This window comes from Kogia breviceps, chromosome 4, assembly GCF_026419965.1.
Source record: "Kogia breviceps isolate mKogBre1 chromosome 4, mKogBre1 haplotype 1, whole genome shotgun sequence".
Classification (NCBI taxonomy): Eukaryota; Metazoa; Chordata; class Mammalia; order Artiodactyla; family Physeteridae; genus Kogia; species Kogia breviceps.
Genome location: NC_081313.1, coordinates 146,194,000 through 146,212,161, shown reverse-complemented (window position 1 = coordinate 146,212,161; position 18,162 = coordinate 146,194,000). Strand labels below are relative to the sequence as shown.

Below are 18,162 nucleotides of genomic sequence, written 5' to 3'. Positions count from 1 at the left end.
CCAACTCATTCAGGCCACAGGCCCTGCCCCCGCTCTGGGATTTGGTGATAACGCCTGGGAGCGGTGGCCCAGCACAGCCCACGGCAGTGCTCCGTGTGGCTCACAGGGTTTAATACACACAATTGGAGTCCTTAGTGGAACATGGGAAGATGACTTAACTGCAGGTGTCTTATTTCATAATCCCCGTGTCTCTGAAAGTGGGAGAAACACACTGGGAGGGCCATATGTTTTAAGTAAAAGGGAGAGTCTGTTTCTCTGTGGGAGTAAAGAACAGGCCCTCACAGTTACCAGGTAACATAGGGAGTTTGTGTTGAGTCTGTCGTATTGGGCCTGTTATACTCATTTCTATGACCCTTGGGTCCCTATTGACATTTGCATTTACTGCCCATGCTTGAAACTCCCCAGCGTCCCTGTCTTGGTTAGGAGCCCTGATTCTGTGGACCTAGAAGTTCTTTGTGGGAGCTTTCTAGCAGGCCTCTCCCCCAGTGTCCCCACCTCCAGCCCCTATGGCGGTCGTAGTGCTTTTTCGAAAACACAGAGCTCCTTGTTGTGCAGACCTGCATGCTCCTCGTTGATCCCATCGATCCAGTTCCCAGGAGAGCGTGTCTGCAGGGCCCTCTGCGGTCTGCAGTCCTGCCCCCAGCCAGGCACCCACACCCCAGGTGCTGCAGAGAACTTGCTGGGGTCCCCTGTGCCTTGGCAGAGACAGCTCTCTGCCAGATGCCCTTCCTTCGTCTCCCCCTGTCCTGCCCCTCCCACCTCCCTTCCTCTGAAACCTTCAGCCTTCTGTGTGACAGAGTTACTTGCTCAGCTCTGTGCTTCCACAGCGCTTGTCGTGTGGCCTTTGAATTCCCTCCACAGCCGTTTTGCCAGGTTGTGAGCAGCTGATTCCCCTTCATCGTTTTCTTCCCTCAGCCCCACACCAGGGACGCTCTCGGGCACCGTGCAAATTTAATCTTCAATTTCTAGTTGTTATGACGTTGTTGCTGTCATGGTATCACCTACGTTCACAGTAGGATGGGTAAATGTGTGGGGGACGACTGTAAATACAGATTCTTTGTAAATGCAGGTTCCTAATTCTTCCCCCTTGTAATATGTTTTCCCCTTAAATCACGTGTCCTTTTAGCTGCTCCAGCTCTATCATTGGACTGTCACCTGGGGTGCCTGACGCAGCAGAATATCAAAGAGTGTAGACACTAAATTTTTAATGTAAATGTCAACCAGGATACCTACTAGCTGTGCCAAGGGGGGCCCAGAATTCAGGCTCAAAGCCTATTAGCAGATAGTTGGTTTCCCTGCTTGTGTCTCTTCTATCTGTCGCCGTGCCCTTGACTCCTATTAACTTTCACAGGAATTATGTGTGTGCCCTGAGGGGCGAGCATAGCTTTGAATGGGGGCTTCCTCACACTGCTTTTCTGTCTTTTTTATTTTTAATGAATCCCACCCTGTAGAAGTGGAAGAATGACAGGATGTGTTTGAGAAAATTTAGAGAGTTATTACATATTTTCCCTGTAATCCAGAATAGCATGCCAGCTCTTCTTCTGTTTGTCTCCTTTGGTTGTCAGTGGAAGATAATTTTGGCTTGCTTACTTTCCAAATGAGAATCTGAAGTCCAATACAAACGTATCCGAGGAGAAACGTGACCCATTCATTTTTGAGAGTCTGTATGAGCCCTGTGCAAGGTGCGGAGAATAAAGAGACAGATTTATGGACTTCAATAGATATGTACATCGCACTGAATGTGTTCCAGACACTGTTCTAAATTCTATCAGTTATCTACTTTTGCATCACAGAACACTTCAAGACAGTGACTGAAAACCACAGCCATTTCTTGTGCTCAGGATTGTTTTCAGTCAGCAGGTGGGGCTGGGCTTAGTGGGGTGGTTTCTGCTGCTGGTCTCATCTGAGATCACTTATTCAACCAAAGTCATCTGGTGATCCACCTAGAGTCTAAATGGCCCCCCTCATCTGTCTGGCAGCTGGTGCTGGCTGTGGGCTGGGCCTGTTATTTCCAGCAGGCTAGCTCGGGCTTGCTTACATGGCAGTGATATTTTCAGAGGGCAGGTAGAGGAGCTGCATGCCCCTTGAGGCCTCAGCTTGGAAGTTGCACAGCATCACTCCTGTTGCAGTCTCTTGGTCAAGGCGAGTCCGCAAGGCCAGCCCAGATTCAAAAGGTGTGGAGCCCTAGGCCCCACCTCTTGCTGGGAGGGCTGCAGAGAATTTGTGACCATTTAGTCCTCACATCAGAGAGGCACAACAGAGAGATTGAGTCACCTGTTCAAGGTCACACAGCTTGGGACAATACAGTGTTTTAAGTGCTTTTAAAGACGCTGCTCGTTATTTTTATATTTTACAGCCACTATTCGGACCAACTTATTGTTTTTCTCTGCAGCCTTGGAGAGAAAGGGTCATTCACATTGCTGTGTGAGTGCCTTGGGTTGGAAGCTTCATATATGTTGTAGCACTGAGTTGTCATAACTAGTATGAAATGGAGATATTATTATGATTCCCAATATTCAGATGAGGAAACTGAGGCTCTTGGAAATTAAGTATGAGTCGAATACGAGAATGTTATCTCATTGTTTCATATGCAAGAGTGGTCTCCCTATGTAAATTATAAATGTCCTGGCACAGATCTTTTTTTTTAATCTCTTGTTTGCATCTGAAAATGGTTTTTAAAACTTTTCTGTTGCTTTATTAATGGCAGTTGCACATTACAGAAAAAAAGCTGGAACAAAAAACATGTTTTTCAGATGTCCAGTGGCACCCCAGAATAGAAGCAAGATGAATATTCCATTTCACATTGGCAACACCAAAGGAGATGATTCTTTAGAAAAAAGATTTCTCGACAAAGCACTTGAACTCAATATGATCTCCCTGAAAGGGCATGGGTGGTGAGTACACGTCCCATCCAGAAGCTTGTCAGAGAACTGGTTTAGTTTCCAGACGCGGAAGGAAACACTTCTAGGAGGCTGCCCATCCTGGAGTAGCAGGTACTGTAACTCTTTGGGAAAGACCATTTGTTACGGGGGTTCTCCTGCTTCTGCTTACAGACCCCTTAATACGGTTCCATGGCCGAGAGCATGGCATGGCCACACTTTCTAGGAGCTTTGGTCAGAATTACCTTTGAAAATCTCTGCTCTGACAGCACAAAGGGTGCCATCCCATCTCTGGTGCAGCTGGCAGAAGCCGGTTCAGTGTAAGAACAGACACTGTTGCTCCCCTGAACATCAGAGAGAGTAGTTAATTCTGTGAGCCCCATGGAAGATGTATGTTCTCACGCATGAGAATAGCTGCCCGCTCCCTGCCCCCTGCACGGCAGGCTCATCGAAGGCTTGAGCTAACCTAGGTTACCTGTGAACGTTAGGAAGGAATTTTCTAATGACTGAGATGTGTGATGCTCCTGGCCACCTGCGTTGGCTTTCAGGTGGGAGGTTGGACACGGTGGTGTCAGGTGCTGCGACCCTCGCAGGAGCTGTTGACGGGAAGGAGGGTCGTCGTGATGCTCAACCCGGTGCTCCTGCTCTTAGCGGCTGCATCGGTGTTTCTTCTGGGTCCGTGGGAGGCATTCGGGCCTCTCTGCATAACGCTGTCACCATCGAAGATGTCCACGAGCTGGCAGCCTTTGTGAAGCATTTTTGGAGATGCACCAGCTATGAGCACATGCTAACCAATATACACTCTGCCCTTGAACAGTGTACAAAATGGAAAGTCACTTGGGCATGGCTAAAAAACCTAAACACACACAGTATTTTTCTCGAATGAACATGCTTATGATAGATTTTCTTCGTTTTTCAGAGAACAGCAAAACATCCACAGCTATGCCAAGCTGTTGAAACTTAACCTTAATTATGACTTGAACTGGAAGCTTTTAAAAAAACTTCTCTTGCGGCTTCCCTGGTGGCGCAGTGTTTGGGAGTCTGCCTGCCGATTCAGGGGACAGGGGTTCGTGCCCTGGTCCGGCGATCCCATATGTCGCGGAGCGGCTAGGCCTGTGGGCCATGGCCGCTGAGCCTGCACGTCGGGGCCTGTGCTCCGCAGTGGGAGAGGCCACAACAGTGAGAGGGCCACGTATCGCAAAAAAAAAAAAAAAAATCTTTTCTTGCTTTTCTACCAAATTCTAGCTGCAGTTGTCTTTGCTTCTACTTTTTCTGCGTAGGTCTCATATTCAGAGCCGCCTGTGGGTTTAATTATATGCAAATTGCAGGTTATTGTTTATAGAGACATACAGACACACAGCATGGAGGGTGGGTGGGGCCCTCTAGGTGCTGAATTCTGATCAGCACCTAGATCAGCAAGATGACAGCAGTGCGGTCTTCTGGTTTCTTTCTTTATATGGTTATTCTCATAAAGCGATAAAAGTGACTTACTATATGTTTATATAGCAAGGTCTGTTTTTAATACCATGTAGTTTATATCTCTATGCATTTATATCTCTGTGCCTTTATATTTCTAATAATACGGTTCTTGTTGGTATATGTTGAGACTTTGAGAATTTGTCAGTATCCTTGACCTTGTGCATTAGAGTGTTACGTTCTCAACAGTCGTGGGCCTCCCCTTCCCCCTCCCCTCTCGCGTTTTAAGCTGCTTCACCAGATTTGGAAGCTCCCTGATTCGCCTTTACTTTCCTTTCAGTGGGTAGAAGAACGGTTGGTTGGTTGGTTGGTTGGTTGGTTCTTCGTTTTTCAGCTATGCTGTTAAACTAAAAATCTCTGTTAAACTCCCTTACTGTTTGTTCATGTGACTGTTCTCTTTCTGGTGTTTGACCAGTGATGCCCTGAGTTCGGGAAGATCTTTGCTGAAGAGTCTTTTCCCCTATTTTTTTTTTTTTTTTTTTTTTTGGTATGCGGGCCTCTCACTGTTGTGGCCTCTCCCGTTGCGGAGCACAGGCTCCGGACGCGCAGGCTCAGCGGCCATGGCTCACGGGCCCAGTTGCTCCGCGGCATGTGGGATCTTCCCGGACCGGGGCACGAACCCGTGTCTCCTTCATCGGCAGGCGGATTCTCAATCACCGCGCCACCAGGGAAGGCCCATCTTTTCCCCTATTGTTCATCCATTGTCAGTGTTTTATGTTGACCCTGTGAAGGACATTAAAGTCCTAAAACATCTAAACCTTAGTCAGTGAATTTCTTTACATGCTTTTTAGACAGATTGTTCTTTTATGAACTTTATGTTGGGAAGTGAGTCTAAAAATAGCGTCTGTGAAGGGTAGTTTGTTCAGAAAGGTGTAAGACTTGAATCCTGTACATCCATGGTTTTAATGATTCAGCATACTGGTAGCTTTCCGTTGGCTTTTGGAATGGACATTGTCCACAAACCACCTTACAACACAGCTCACGGTATAAAGTTGTATGAACTTTGTCCCACTTAGGCTGAAAACATGCCGCTAGGACAGTTTTGAGCTGTCTTCGTGTTTCATTGTATTGTGTAATGAGGCCTATACTGATCTTTCGTCGGAGTTCTGCACCAATTGGTTGGGTTAGTTGCGTTTCCTGCTTAGGGCTCAACCTTGCCAGTCTTGGTTCTCTCATCTCTAAAAAGGAGGATTGAAATAACTCCCTGACTGATCTCGGGGATGTTTGAAAGCTGAAAACAAGGGCTCAGTGCAGGATGTGACTGTTTAAACACAGTAAATGTTTCAACAGCAAAAGCCGGACTGTCCATGGACGCCATCCAAGTGTTCACATATAATAGTGCTCAGAGTCTATTTTGCCTCTTTCCTCATCCATTCATCTGATGGTCACAAGTCCCTGTGGTTTGTACCGGCCCCAAGTCTCTTGAATCTCCGCTTATTTCCATTCCCGTTGCCACAGCCAGCTCTGTCAGCGCTCCGCGGATCATGTCAGCAGCCTCCTCTGCCCCTCCCTGCCCCGACCAGCACAGCCCGTTGGACGGTCACTTCCCCTTCGTGCTCCTCCTTGGTGCGTAAAAAAGCCCAGACTTCTGAGCCTAACAGTCACAGCTTTGTGGTGTCTGGTCTGGCTTCTTCTTTCTTGTGTTTCTGGTTCTTGGAATGTGGCGTGCATATATGCCCATGCTACGTCGGGTAAGCCTGGAGTTCCTGCCCCGACTCAGCAAGACTGACGTTCCTTCAAGACACCTGCCAACCTCCTGCCCTTGTTTGTGTCTCCTGCATTGGAAGGATGCTCTTTTCCTTTGTTCTTATAAGCGTGACCCGTTTATCTCATCACAGCCCCTTCATTCTGTGTTTTCCTGTGCCGAGGGTGTCTGCTTACGTGCCTTCCCCATCAGAGCAAGAACTAAGCCCTGTTTCTCCACCTCCATCACCTGGCACCCTGCCTTGCCCGAAACTGCTCAACTACTGTTTGTTTAATGAATGGAAAGGCAGGGCTTCCTGCACTTCACAAAGAGCCCGCAGTAAAGGCAGAGGTACAATCTCACATACGTGGATGTTTTCATTTTTCAAAAGCTTACTATGTAATTTCATTTTTTACTAAAATTTAAAATCGTGGAGGACTCCCATACTCTTCTTTACATATGTGCGAAAGTGTTTGGAAAACGGTGAGCCACTGCATTCACACCAGGACAAAGGATAGTCACTGTTGTCTGGAGCACAGATCGCTGGAAGGTACTCATGGAGCGAAAACCTTGACCTTTGTATGTCTCAAGTGAGTGAATGGACGCCAGTCTGCTGACCACGTGGAGAGAGGGGAAGGGGAGATAAGGATGCAGGCCCCAGGTCAACAGGCTGCGGGAGCCACAACTGGCCAGTCTATTTTTTTTTTTTTTTTTTTTTTTTGTGGTACGCGGGCCTCTCACTGTTGTGGCTTCTCCCGTTGCGGAGCAGAGGCTCCGGACGCGCAGGCTCAGCGGCCATGGCTCACGGGCCCAGCCACTCCGCGGCATGTGGGATCTTCCCGGACCGGGGCACGAACCCGTGTCCCCTGCATCAGCAGGCAGATTCTCAACCGCTGCGCCACCAGGGAAGCCCTGGCCAGTCTTTAAGAGTAAAAGCAAAGTGGACAGACAGGGGTCTTTCCGGCCTTGGGAGATCTGTGTAAGCCTTGGTGGCTTCACGTTCCTTTAGAGCCTCCGCAGTGTCCTCCTCCTTCTCCCAAACTGCTTTTGACTATTTTTGTCTTTCACAATGTGACAACACATAATCATGATCCTACCACCTAAGTGAGAAAGAACAGATTTGCTCCCACGTTGCTTATGTTTACCTCCACACACTGCTTCATCCCCAGCACTGTGGCTCTGTTCTTTGCCTGCACAAGAAACAAAATTGTTCTGTTCCGCGCTAGTCTATGTTTACCTAAACATCTAATGCTGTCTCGTCACAACTTAGCAGATGCTGGAAGGTTTGGCAAGCCCTTAGGTGAACTATGTGATGTAACAAATAATTAGTCCCTTTTTTCCCCTTTAGAGCTTAAGGAGCCACTGAGACCCCGTAAAATGGACAAGACCCATTGATAGTTGTCCAGCTCTGCCTAAGTCCCTTGCAGGTCTGGCCTTGTATCACTCTGGGATTAATGTTTTTTGTATCGTGTTCTTTGGAAGGAAAATAAAATGAGGAAGAATTTTCTCACATTTGATCCAAATGAACAGAACTAAAAAGTGAAATGCTACTGTGTCTGCAAAGAAATCAATCACTTTAATTGCAAAGAAGATTCCCTGCCTCTGTTAGAAATTGTGCTCTTGGTAATTTAGAATCAGAATCCATGACAGTTTGTGATGAATTGGCTCCTTTTGGGCTAAAGGAGGTAAGAAGTTCTAATTACCCCTGGATTATTCCAGAGTGGGTGGAAAAGCTTGATCAAAGAGATATTGGGAGAGAGCTAGAAAAGCTAGCAGTAAGCAAAGATTCATTGCATTTCTTTTTAAGAATCTAAAGAATAAAATAGTTCATTTGTTGTGACAAAAACAAGAGCCTGTGGTGTTTGAAATCCCAGAGCAAATTGGATTTTCTAAGAAAATAGGGAACTGGGCATCTGAGAAAAGTTTACGTACCCAGAAGTCCTATAGTTAGGTTATAGAAATTGGCCTTGCTTAATTGTTAGCACACGAGAATACTGACAGCCTTGCGCCTCACTTGGGGAAAAGTATGGAGTTCACACTTTGAGTGTTTAAATGTGTAAGTAATTGGCACTAAGTTGAAGGCAGTCCAAAATGTTTTATTCAAATGAAAGCATAATTTAAGTTAGTAGAAATGTACTCAGGGTCCTCCTAATGAATGAATCTACTGACCCAATCCCTTTTGGTATCCTAGCCTTTGTTTCTCTTCCGATTGCCAACAATACCTGAAGAATAGGCTGGATTTTAGGTTGACGCATTTTATTTTGAATGGTGTGTGTTGATTTTATGTATCTATATAGATGTAGATATATAGTTATAGATATATTTTCAAACTTAAAGAAAAGGTGCAAGATTAGTACAAAGAACTGTTGTATGTGCTTTACCTAGATTCACCAATTATTACTATTTAGCTTTATTTGCTTTGGCATTCACTGTCTCTCCATATATACATGTTTTTTTTTTCTCCTGAACCCCTTAAGGGTAAGGAGACATTGTGCCCTTTTCCCTGGAAATAGTGATTACTTCCTAAATGAAACAAAATTTTCTTACCAAACCACAGCACAGTGGTCTAAGTCAGAAATTTAACATTGATACTGTTGACTGATGTACCGTCCATATTCAAATTTTGCCACTTATTCCAGTAACACCCTTAATGGCTAATTTTTTCAGGCCAGGAACCAGTCTACAATCATGCGCTGCACTTAGTTCTCATGTCACTTTGGTCTAAGTATGAAATAATTCTTCAGCCTCTTTGTTCTTCCTATTATTGAGAGTTTGTGACGAGTATAGGCTGGTTGTTGTGTAGAATGATCCTTGGTCTGGGTTTGTCCACTGTTTCCTCATGGATGTTTCATGTGATGTGCTTTGGATGGGGGTCCACAGAGGTGACAGTGTGTCTCTCTGTGCATCCTTACAGGAGCCACCTGATGGCCCTCTGTCTCATTAGCATCTTGGTTAAGGTGGTGCCCACGAACTTTCTCCACTGTCAAGTTATTATTTGTCCGTTTGTAGTTAATAAGTAATTTATGGAGAGATAGTTTGAGACTCAAAGTATTCTGTTCTTCATCAAACTTTTGACTTACATGTCTGGTTCATAGAACCAGTAATTCAGGTGGATTTATTTGATGAAGAAGGTGAAGTGATTCTTAATGCTTACTTCCCACTAGTAGTTTTAACAAGCCACTCTTCTTTCTCCCGAAGGAAAAAAAAATCCTAAAATATAAGCAGCAGAGGTGTGCAGCACAGTTCATTGACAAAAGGCAACTGTTGGAGGACATATATTCCAGGAGCTCTGAGAGTAACAAACATATTTTGAGAATGTGAACAGTAGGGGCAAGTGTGCTTTTTGGTGAATCAGGGAAGGAGGAAAAGAATCCCCTGATCGGGATATAGGGACCAACTTGCAGACTTTTCCTTCCCTGTCTAGTCAAGGTTGTTGATTTCTCAAGAGTTGTAGAAGGACAGCCCTTTGGCCACACAGACCTTTAATCTAATAACCAGATCGTGAACCACATAGCCTGATGATGCTTTAAAAGATGTGAAATATATCTATAACAATCTAAAGTGAAAGTTGCTTCTAATGACTCTAGCCCAGCAGAATAGGCCCCAAGAGAAAAGTAAAATCTTGGCTTCCATCTAGCCAGGTGAAGAGCTGTAGGCATCCCAAGAAATGAAACTTGAAGTTGAAACGTAAGAAATGTAGGAAGTTACAAGTCATTCTGGGGGAAAAAAAATAATGATCTTATCCAGCAGAATAAAAAGCGGCTAGAGGCTGAATCATTCTTTCCTGTTCCCTTCCTCCAGTTTACAACCATAGGTTCTTTAGGTTGAAAGTCCAGGGGTTGAAGCAGAAATCTTTAGGAGTTCTTAGGAAATGACAGGTGAGCAGGTTAATAACCTCGGGTAGGAGCAATTCTGCTGTAAAACACACTGGGGAAAATACTTCTGAATTTCTAATGGATTTAAATCTAGGCAGTCTAACATATTTTCTAAAGAACTATGTTCAAATTAAGGCTCCAGCTGATGTTACCCAGTCGCCTCCCCCATTAAGCCATCTCCAGTTCTCCCAATGTCATATTGTTCAAGATATGGTGTCTTCCATGAGCAAGGTTCTTGTGCATACAGGGGCAAGACGTATCAGTTAGGATTTTGTTGGTCACAATAGATAGAAACCTTGGTCCCAACTGGCTAAAGTGAACAAACAAACAACCAAAAATTATTGGTTGATGTAACTGAACAGTCCAAAGACAAGGGCCAGCCCAGATCTGGTTTACTCCAGAGGCCCATGGTGTGTATTCTTTGGAGCCTCCTTTCTAGGACTCGGCGTCTTTGTCCTCCTTCGTGCCATGCTTCAGGATAACCACATTGGTGACATTGCCTCTTCAGAACAGGTCTGTAGCTCTGCTTTCCTCGCCAGAGTGTCCAGCCTCACTCTGCTTGGGCTGCCTTAGGTCAGGTGCTCGTCCCTGTGCCCATGAGTAGGACCCGGAGGAAGGGACATGCTAACTGGCTGGAATACAACAGGACCCATCCTTGGAGCTGGGTAGCTGGCCAGTCCCACCTAAACCATATAGGAGCCTGTGCAGCTTGCCAAATAAGTTCTGCTTTTTGTGGCCTTTATGGAGCTTACAGCTTCATCAGGGAGGCAGACAAACAAATAAGCAAATGGATACAAGATACGAAGTGAAAGAACAGAGCTGTGAGAGTAAATGTCAAGGAGACACAGTCCAGACAGCGGAATGGGAAGTGACATTTGAGTTGAGATCTGAATGGTTGAGCAGGAGTTAATCAAGAAAAGAGGTTAGGGAGAGACAAAGGCCACGTGAGCATTTGGGGGAACATTTATCACTTTACTCTCTCTTAGGAGAGTTGGTGTGTGATGCTCAAAATATTGAACAACTAGTATGGTCCCCTAAAGAGGGCAAAATTACAAGTGGCCAAAAGAGGATGACTGCAGGAAAGCAGCAGCTCGCTGTAGGTGGCCACAGATGAGTGGCCCACTGCTGGGGTCTGAGGCCCACAGGGTTAGGGCTGGGGCGGAGACTGTTAACCAACTAGGATGGAAGTCGTAGATAAGTATATCAATAACTGGTATGGCAGCAGAGGCACGTACCTGCTGGATTTCAAGCCTGAGTGTACCCCCTTTTTTTCCGGGCCTCTTTCCACTACTTACTGACCACCAAACCGTCCCTATGCAATATTCAATAAATGTTGACTAAACATATAGATGGCTATATTGATAGCATGGGAAAATTATCTGCATTCATGCCTGATTGATATTGATAGAAGATTTCGCCCCAGAGCAAATTAGCAAATGCTTCCCTAGACTCCGCAGAGCATCTCAGATGGTGATTTTCAACTCGAGGCTTCTGGGATTTGAATCAGCATCTGCCTGAGGTTTGCAGGTTGAGGGGAATCTCAGCCTGGAGACACATGTTGATTCCACGGTACAGTGTTGGAAGCCCACACGGAGTAATAAACGTATAGTTGTGCTCTTTTTGAACCATGTAATACTTATTGACTTAATGGGCACGTTAAAACAAAACTCATGAGGTGAAGCGTTAACATCTTAATTCCTGTCTTTTTTTGAAGGGGGAGAAAATGTGGGCCTGCATTTCAGCATGGAGGTTTGTCTGCAGCCAGTAGAGGCTGCCTCTTTAGATGGTGTGCTCTAATTTGCTTTTCTTCCACCTTTCTTACCGTTTTCATATTTGTTCCTTACTTGCCCTGGGGTCCCGGGTCTGAAAATAGCGAGATTTGAGCTTTCTATTGGAAAACCATTGCAAGGTAAAACGAGGACGATGGTCCTGGGCACCACGCTCCTGGCCTTCTCCACTGTTTTAACCCCAGCAGCAGGAGCATAAACTTTCCAGCTGTGTGAAGGACTCAGAACTGAGCTAGAGCCATCCCCAAACCAGCTGAAGTTAGTCTGTTAGCTTTGTGCAGGCTGAAAGCTTTAAGTAAGCATTTCCAGTCATACCTTCTGGTCATTTCCCTTTAGTGTACCGTTTCCACCTCCAGGTTCTTCTCTTACACCCTGAGAGGCTGGCCCAGAACTAACCGAGGAGCCGCCACTTGGCTGAGTCATTGTCATTAGCCTCCTTTTAGTCTCTTAAGCATCTCTCCTGTTTAGGGCTGAAGTCTAGTTGTATAAGATTTCAAGTAAAAACTCCCATCCGCAAGTCACTGATCCATTCATCCAACCTTACCTAGTTAGTTAGCGAAATGGGGAATCGTATTGGCAAGATCATTGTCCTTAAGCGATTTGGAGCCTAGTAGGGAAATTCAAATGCCAACATGCAGTTGTCCTACTCTGGGACAAGTGCCTATCAGGTAGGGTTGCAGATAAAATACAGGACACCCGGTTAAACTTGCACGGTGTATGTGTTAAATCTGATAACCCTAGCACCGGGGAAAGTGTTGGGTGCAAGGGAACACAGGTGAGGAGGACCAGGGAAGTCTTCGTAGAAGCACTGCCATTGAGGCCAACATGAGAGGGGTTAAGCCAGAAGAGGTGGAGGATAGGGGAGGGCTCTGTGAAGACAGAATAGCACGTGTGAAGGCCCTGACTTGATAGGTGCCCCAGGAAATTCAGGGGCCTGAGGTTCAGGATGTGGGAATATGGAGGGTGGAGGAGTATGTCAGGGGAGGGGAGACTGGAGACGCGATGAAGTCCTGCCATGGAATGTGGACTGGATCCTAAGCACAAGGGGCCAGCCATTGTAGGACTTGAAGCGGCAGTGACGTCAGGTGCGCATTGGAGAAAACTCCTTGTGGCTGGAGTGTAGTGACTGATTCGAAGAGGGGGGCTGGAGACAGGAGAAGGCAGAGCGGTGCCCTGCTGCAGTAACGAGAGTGAGTGATGGCCGTGGCTGTGAGGGAGAGAGAGGAATGGATGCGCTACTTAGAGGAGGGATGGGTAGATGCGGGAGATGAGGGAAGAGAAAGGTCGCGTATGAAGGTGGTTCCCCTCAGTGGGACAGGAGAGGTAGGAGAAGTGGGCACTGCGCTGCCCTTTACCTGTTTGCCTCAGGCCGGCTCCCTGCCTGTCCACTGCTCTGCTCCGTGTCACAGGGCTGATCCTGCAAACCCCATCGCCCAGATTTCCTCACCAGCTCTTTTCCAAGTAGGTTCAGCCAATGGAGAGCATTGGCCGGAGGTTGGAGGGCAGGGCGATGGGAGAAGCCAACGTATTTTCCCTCGCCCTCCGCCCTCCGCGCTCTGTTTGGGCAGCCGCAGCAGGGCTGGTGGCCGCTGTGCTCTGAGTGGCTGCCCCACCAGGCAGCCCCTCCCTCTGGGCTGCCAGCTCCTGCCTGGCAGCTGTGGCAACACCACTTCCTTCTTTGCCCCCCAGCCCAGCAGTGGGGTGGGCGTGGTTTCCTCTGCTGTGACTCTGGGATGTCTCACCATCCCATCTGGCCTTTTATTTATTTATTTTTTTAATTTTTCTTGCGGTAGGCGGGCCTCACTGTCGTGGCTTCTCCCGTGGCGGAGCACAGGCTCCGGACGCGCAGGCTCAGCTGCCATGGCTCACGGGCCCAGCCGATCCGCGGCATGTGGGATCCTCCCGAACCGGGGCACGAACCCGTGTGCCCTGCATTGGCAGGCGGACTCTCAACCACTGCACCACCAGGGAAGCCCCCATTTGGCCTTTTAGCTTTTTCATCACCATGTGAAATTTGTCGTATTGAACTACCTGTCACGGGCTGTTTTTCTGAGTGGACATTCAGTAATATGGACGTGTTGGATTTGAGGTGCCTTATGAGACATTTAAATGGAGACGTTTAACAGGAAGTCATATATAGACTGAAAGGTGCAGAGAGTGGTCTTGGATGGAGACAGACTTAGCTGGTGATGGAAACTAGGGGAGAGGATGAGGTCCTTGAGGGAGATGGCATAGAGGATGAAGAGCAGAGAGCCTAATACAGAGCCCTGAGAAATACCCCAAGGAAAATCAGCTCAACAAGAGACTGGGAGGGTGCCAAGAGACAGAAAACGGTCAGGAGGGTTGGATGGCGCAGAAGCCAAGAGAAGAGATTTTCAAGACAGAGACGTTGTTTAAGATATAAGTCGGGGGCTTCCCTGGCAGCGCAGTGGTTCAGAGTCCGCCTGCTGATGCAGGGGACACGGGTTCGTGCCCCGGTCCGGGAAGATCCCACGTGCCGCGGAGCGACTGGGCCCGGGAGCCATGGCTGCTGAGCCTGCACGTCCGGAGCCTGTGCTCCGCAACGGGAGAGGGCGCAGCAGTGAGGGGCCCGCGTACCGCTAAAAAATAAAATAAAATAGAATAAAATAAAGATATAACTCGGCTTGGCGGTCACATAGATAAGGATTGAGAAGTAGTCCCCTGGACTTGTCAACGGAGAAATCATTGGGGGCTTCAAGGAGATCCGTTTCATGAGAGTAGTGGGGCAGAAACCAGATTGCAGTGTAGATGGGAGGGGAGCAATGGGGGGCAAGTCAAGAAATTGATGGCAAAGGGAAAGAAGGGAGGGGTGGATAGAAGGACAGGAGAATAGAGTGGAGGTGGGCATTTCCTTGTGGCTCTTTAACTCTGGCTGGGAGGGGCCAACAGAGGAGAGCGTGAAGATGTAGGAAGAGAGGCTGGCATCCCGAGCCCAAGGAGGACTGGCCTCTGTCTTCAGCTCCCACCAGCTGGACGTTCCCTTTCTCTAGCTTTCCACGTAGGCTGTGGAAGTTGCCCCTTGCCTCCTTGGATCAGCTGCCCTTGATTCGTTCGTCCTTTCTTTCTCAGCACATCTGGGTCATACGTTATGTGAAGACAAACAAATCACTACTGACGGTTAATTTTCTTGAAAACCCCCCCAGGCAGGTACCATTTTGGAGAACTACATATTGTGCCTCAAAAAGCCAAAGTAGCCCATTTTTCCTCTCTCATTGGGAGAGATTGCTGTTTCTTGGAGAACCCGATGAAGAGGGTGACTCGCACTTAGAAGTAACGTTGCTTGCAAAGTGCGAAAGGTGAGGTAGTTTGGCTCTGAGGCCTGAGACTTCCTGAGAGATGGCAGACTCACAGCTCCCATTTCCCTCTGACCCTGGGCTCTGAGCTCATCCAATGAGATGGTAAATGAAGTCACTGACACGGTTGAAAGGATAACTTTCTTCTCTCTTTTTCATTCAGAGCAAATTTAATGGAATTTGTATACAACATATGGATGAAATATCCATACGATGGGGCTTGACTATATCCTCACAATTCCCCTTCCCTTTTCTACATCTGGCCCCTTTAGCTCTGCAGACGTAACCCCACACCATCAACCCCCCCAGTCGGTCCACTGAGCGTCTCTTCCTCCTTCGCATCTGGTCGTTGTCGTCACCTTGCTCTGCACTACCGCCTCCTGCGGTAGCTGTTAGGTCCAGGGAGGTTGGTTCACTGTGAGCAAGTAACCGTCAACTCCATGGACAGGTGGAAGTGACTTGGCAGCCGGAATGAGCCCACCCTGAGTTAATTATACCAATGAGGGTCAAGGAGAACGGGGATGCAGCTGGTGTGCAGAGCCCCGGCAGTTGTGAGACACATGCTCCTGAATCCACATGTTGCTCCATATCCAGCCTTGCCTTTCTTGGTTCTCTCTCTTGACTCCATCCAGGTTTCTGCTCTCCTTGTCCCTTTGGGGAGGGAGGTCAGTACCGGCCCAGGTGTAGTCCCCCAATGCTTCCTACTTCCAGGCCCTACGTAGGCTTGTATATCCACTTGCTTGGGTTGCCCTGGCATTCGTGACAAGAAGTTGAGTGGTTTCTGCCCTAGGCTCTCTTTTTCTGGCGTCCTTCCTTGCTGAAATGTCAGAGGACGCCACTGAGAGGGCATAACCGCCGGTTGACCCGAGAGCTGGACCCGGGCAATCAGAGACTCCTCACCCCCTCCCCCAACCTTGGAATATACATTCTGCCCACCGTTCCCACAGTGGGAACCCTTTTCAAAAACTCAGCCTTGAGAGAGGAACGTGTTCTTGAGACCATGTGGACAGTATATGTGACTGAACCCTGTTAAGATCTCTGTGTAAACTCAAGATTCTGGCGCGTGGGTGCTGAGATCTGTTTGTCTTTCAGCTGACCAAGGCAAGCTTTGTAAGCAGGTTCCCTTGCTTGTTGAAACTGCCACTCACTTGTCTGGAGTGGGCTGCCTCTTTCTTCAGTCTCTCGTTGTCCTCTGTGTATAGGGGCCAGTTTGCACCCCAGCAGATAATCTTAATGCTTTGTTTGCTTCCAAGAATGTACAAATCAAGTAATGCTTTTGTGATGAAAATTATACAGCATTATACAGAGAACCAAACATATACTTTCCATTACATCTTTGATGTACTAGTTGGTGTTAAATGCAGATGTTTCTTCACCCGTGTTCTTTGGACTGTTTTTTCATTCATGTCTATTTTTCTTCAGATGATTTTCTAGTAATTTATACAAATTTGTGAATCTGGAAAAACTAATATCTTTGACTCTCAATTTCAGGTTGCATCCTTTGCTCTCCAACAGTCATTGAAGTGCTGTTTTCAATATGTCCAGGCAGGGATTCAAAATAACGAAAATGCTTTTGAAAAATAATGTCGTAGGTTGACAGAGTGGTTTATACATGATAGCATAGGCTTATGCTCTTAATTCTTCCTCACAACCCTGCTTATTGTGGCTGGAATTGCTGCTACACCTGTGGGGGCAGCTGGGGCCTGACAGGGCCACATGCCTCTTATGCCCCAGCTAGTAACTGGAGCTTGTACTCACGGGGGCAGCAGGGCTCCGAGAGGGAGAGTAGAAGCCCAGAGGGACCTGGCTCTGAACTGGTCCACCATTGTTTCTGCTGCTTTCTATTGGCCATGGCACATCACCTAACTTCAAGGGTGGGGAAATCAACTCTGCCTCTTGATGGGAGAAGTTGGAATGTCACATTGCAAAGAGTGAGGACACAAGGAGTCAACCTGGAGCCATTTTTGCAATTTTGGATGGTGCTTGGTGCCTTCCTCAAGGAGGTCGTACAAAACCATTTTTCAAACATCCCAGGTTCCTATAAATCTCCACCTCTGCTTTGGCGGCCCCTAAAAATTCCCAGTCAGTCTTGGTGAGGGGACACTTGGTGACAGTGTTCTCTTTCGAAATGAGTAGTTCCGTTATCGACATTACATTGCTCCCCATCCATTATTTACACGGTTTCCCTGTTTGTATGTGCAAAATATTTATGTGTATATTTTGAGACATAAATTGTACAGGCCTCTTTTTTTTCTTTTGCACACCCTAGAGATGTTATAGAGGGAGTAAATGTGTCCAAATTTGGGGGAAATTGGAACAGTCAAGAGTTACCTGTATGGAATGCTGTTAACGATGACAATTCCCGCTACAGTACCTTTCCTCTGAGACACTTAGGGTCTGTCAACAGATTAAAAGTAGCAAAAGATGCCGATGGAGAGAATTTTCATTACCTTGTGCTCTGAAAACTTGGATTTTCATTGGTTTGAATGGGCCTGAAAATGCATTTTTCTTAGTAGGGGCATAGAAGCCTCTAGCGGTATACTTAATAAAGCGAGGTGAGTTATAAGCAATCATCTGTTGGAGGGTAAATGTACCACACTCCACTTTAAGAAAAATACAATATAAAAGTCTTACCATGGAAGAAAATCTTTAAAAAAAAACTTCAAGAAAAATAAAGACATGACACCATATTCAGTTTAAAGTCAGTGACTTATAAGCAAAGCAAAGCAAAGCCAGTCTGATTAAGGCCGTTGCATTGTTCTCGCATTTTTTTAGGTCTCACCCATTTCTGTGGCCTTTTTAGAACCTAAGCTTCTAGGGCTCAGAGACGTTTGTCTTGATGTAGGACTGAGCAAATGCACGGAGAGGTTCTCAATAAATAGGCATTAAATTCTAAGTCCAGAAGGGGCCTTGAGATTCCTTCTCTTTACTCCTTTGTAGAACTGTTTTAACCAGCCCCCCAAAACAGAGATTTTCTTTAAATCTCAAAATTCAGACATTCCACAATCAGAACTTACTTCTCATATTGCCTTGTGGTCTGCTGTGGGCATCTGTCGAATGGTGTGAACTGTGCATGGGGACCATGGCCTACCCTCCAGGCCCACGGTTTGGGCTGCTGTGGTGCCATGCTGTGCCCAAGGGCCTTCT

At 46.9% G+C, this 18,162-nt stretch overlaps 1 pseudogene; it reads left to right on the top strand.

Annotated features, from left to right (window-relative positions):
* LOC131755465 (RNA/RNP complex-1-interacting phosphatase-like) overlaps positions 1-18,162 on the top strand; it is a 313,564-nt pseudogene that overhangs the window by 43,035 nt on the left and 252,367 nt on the right.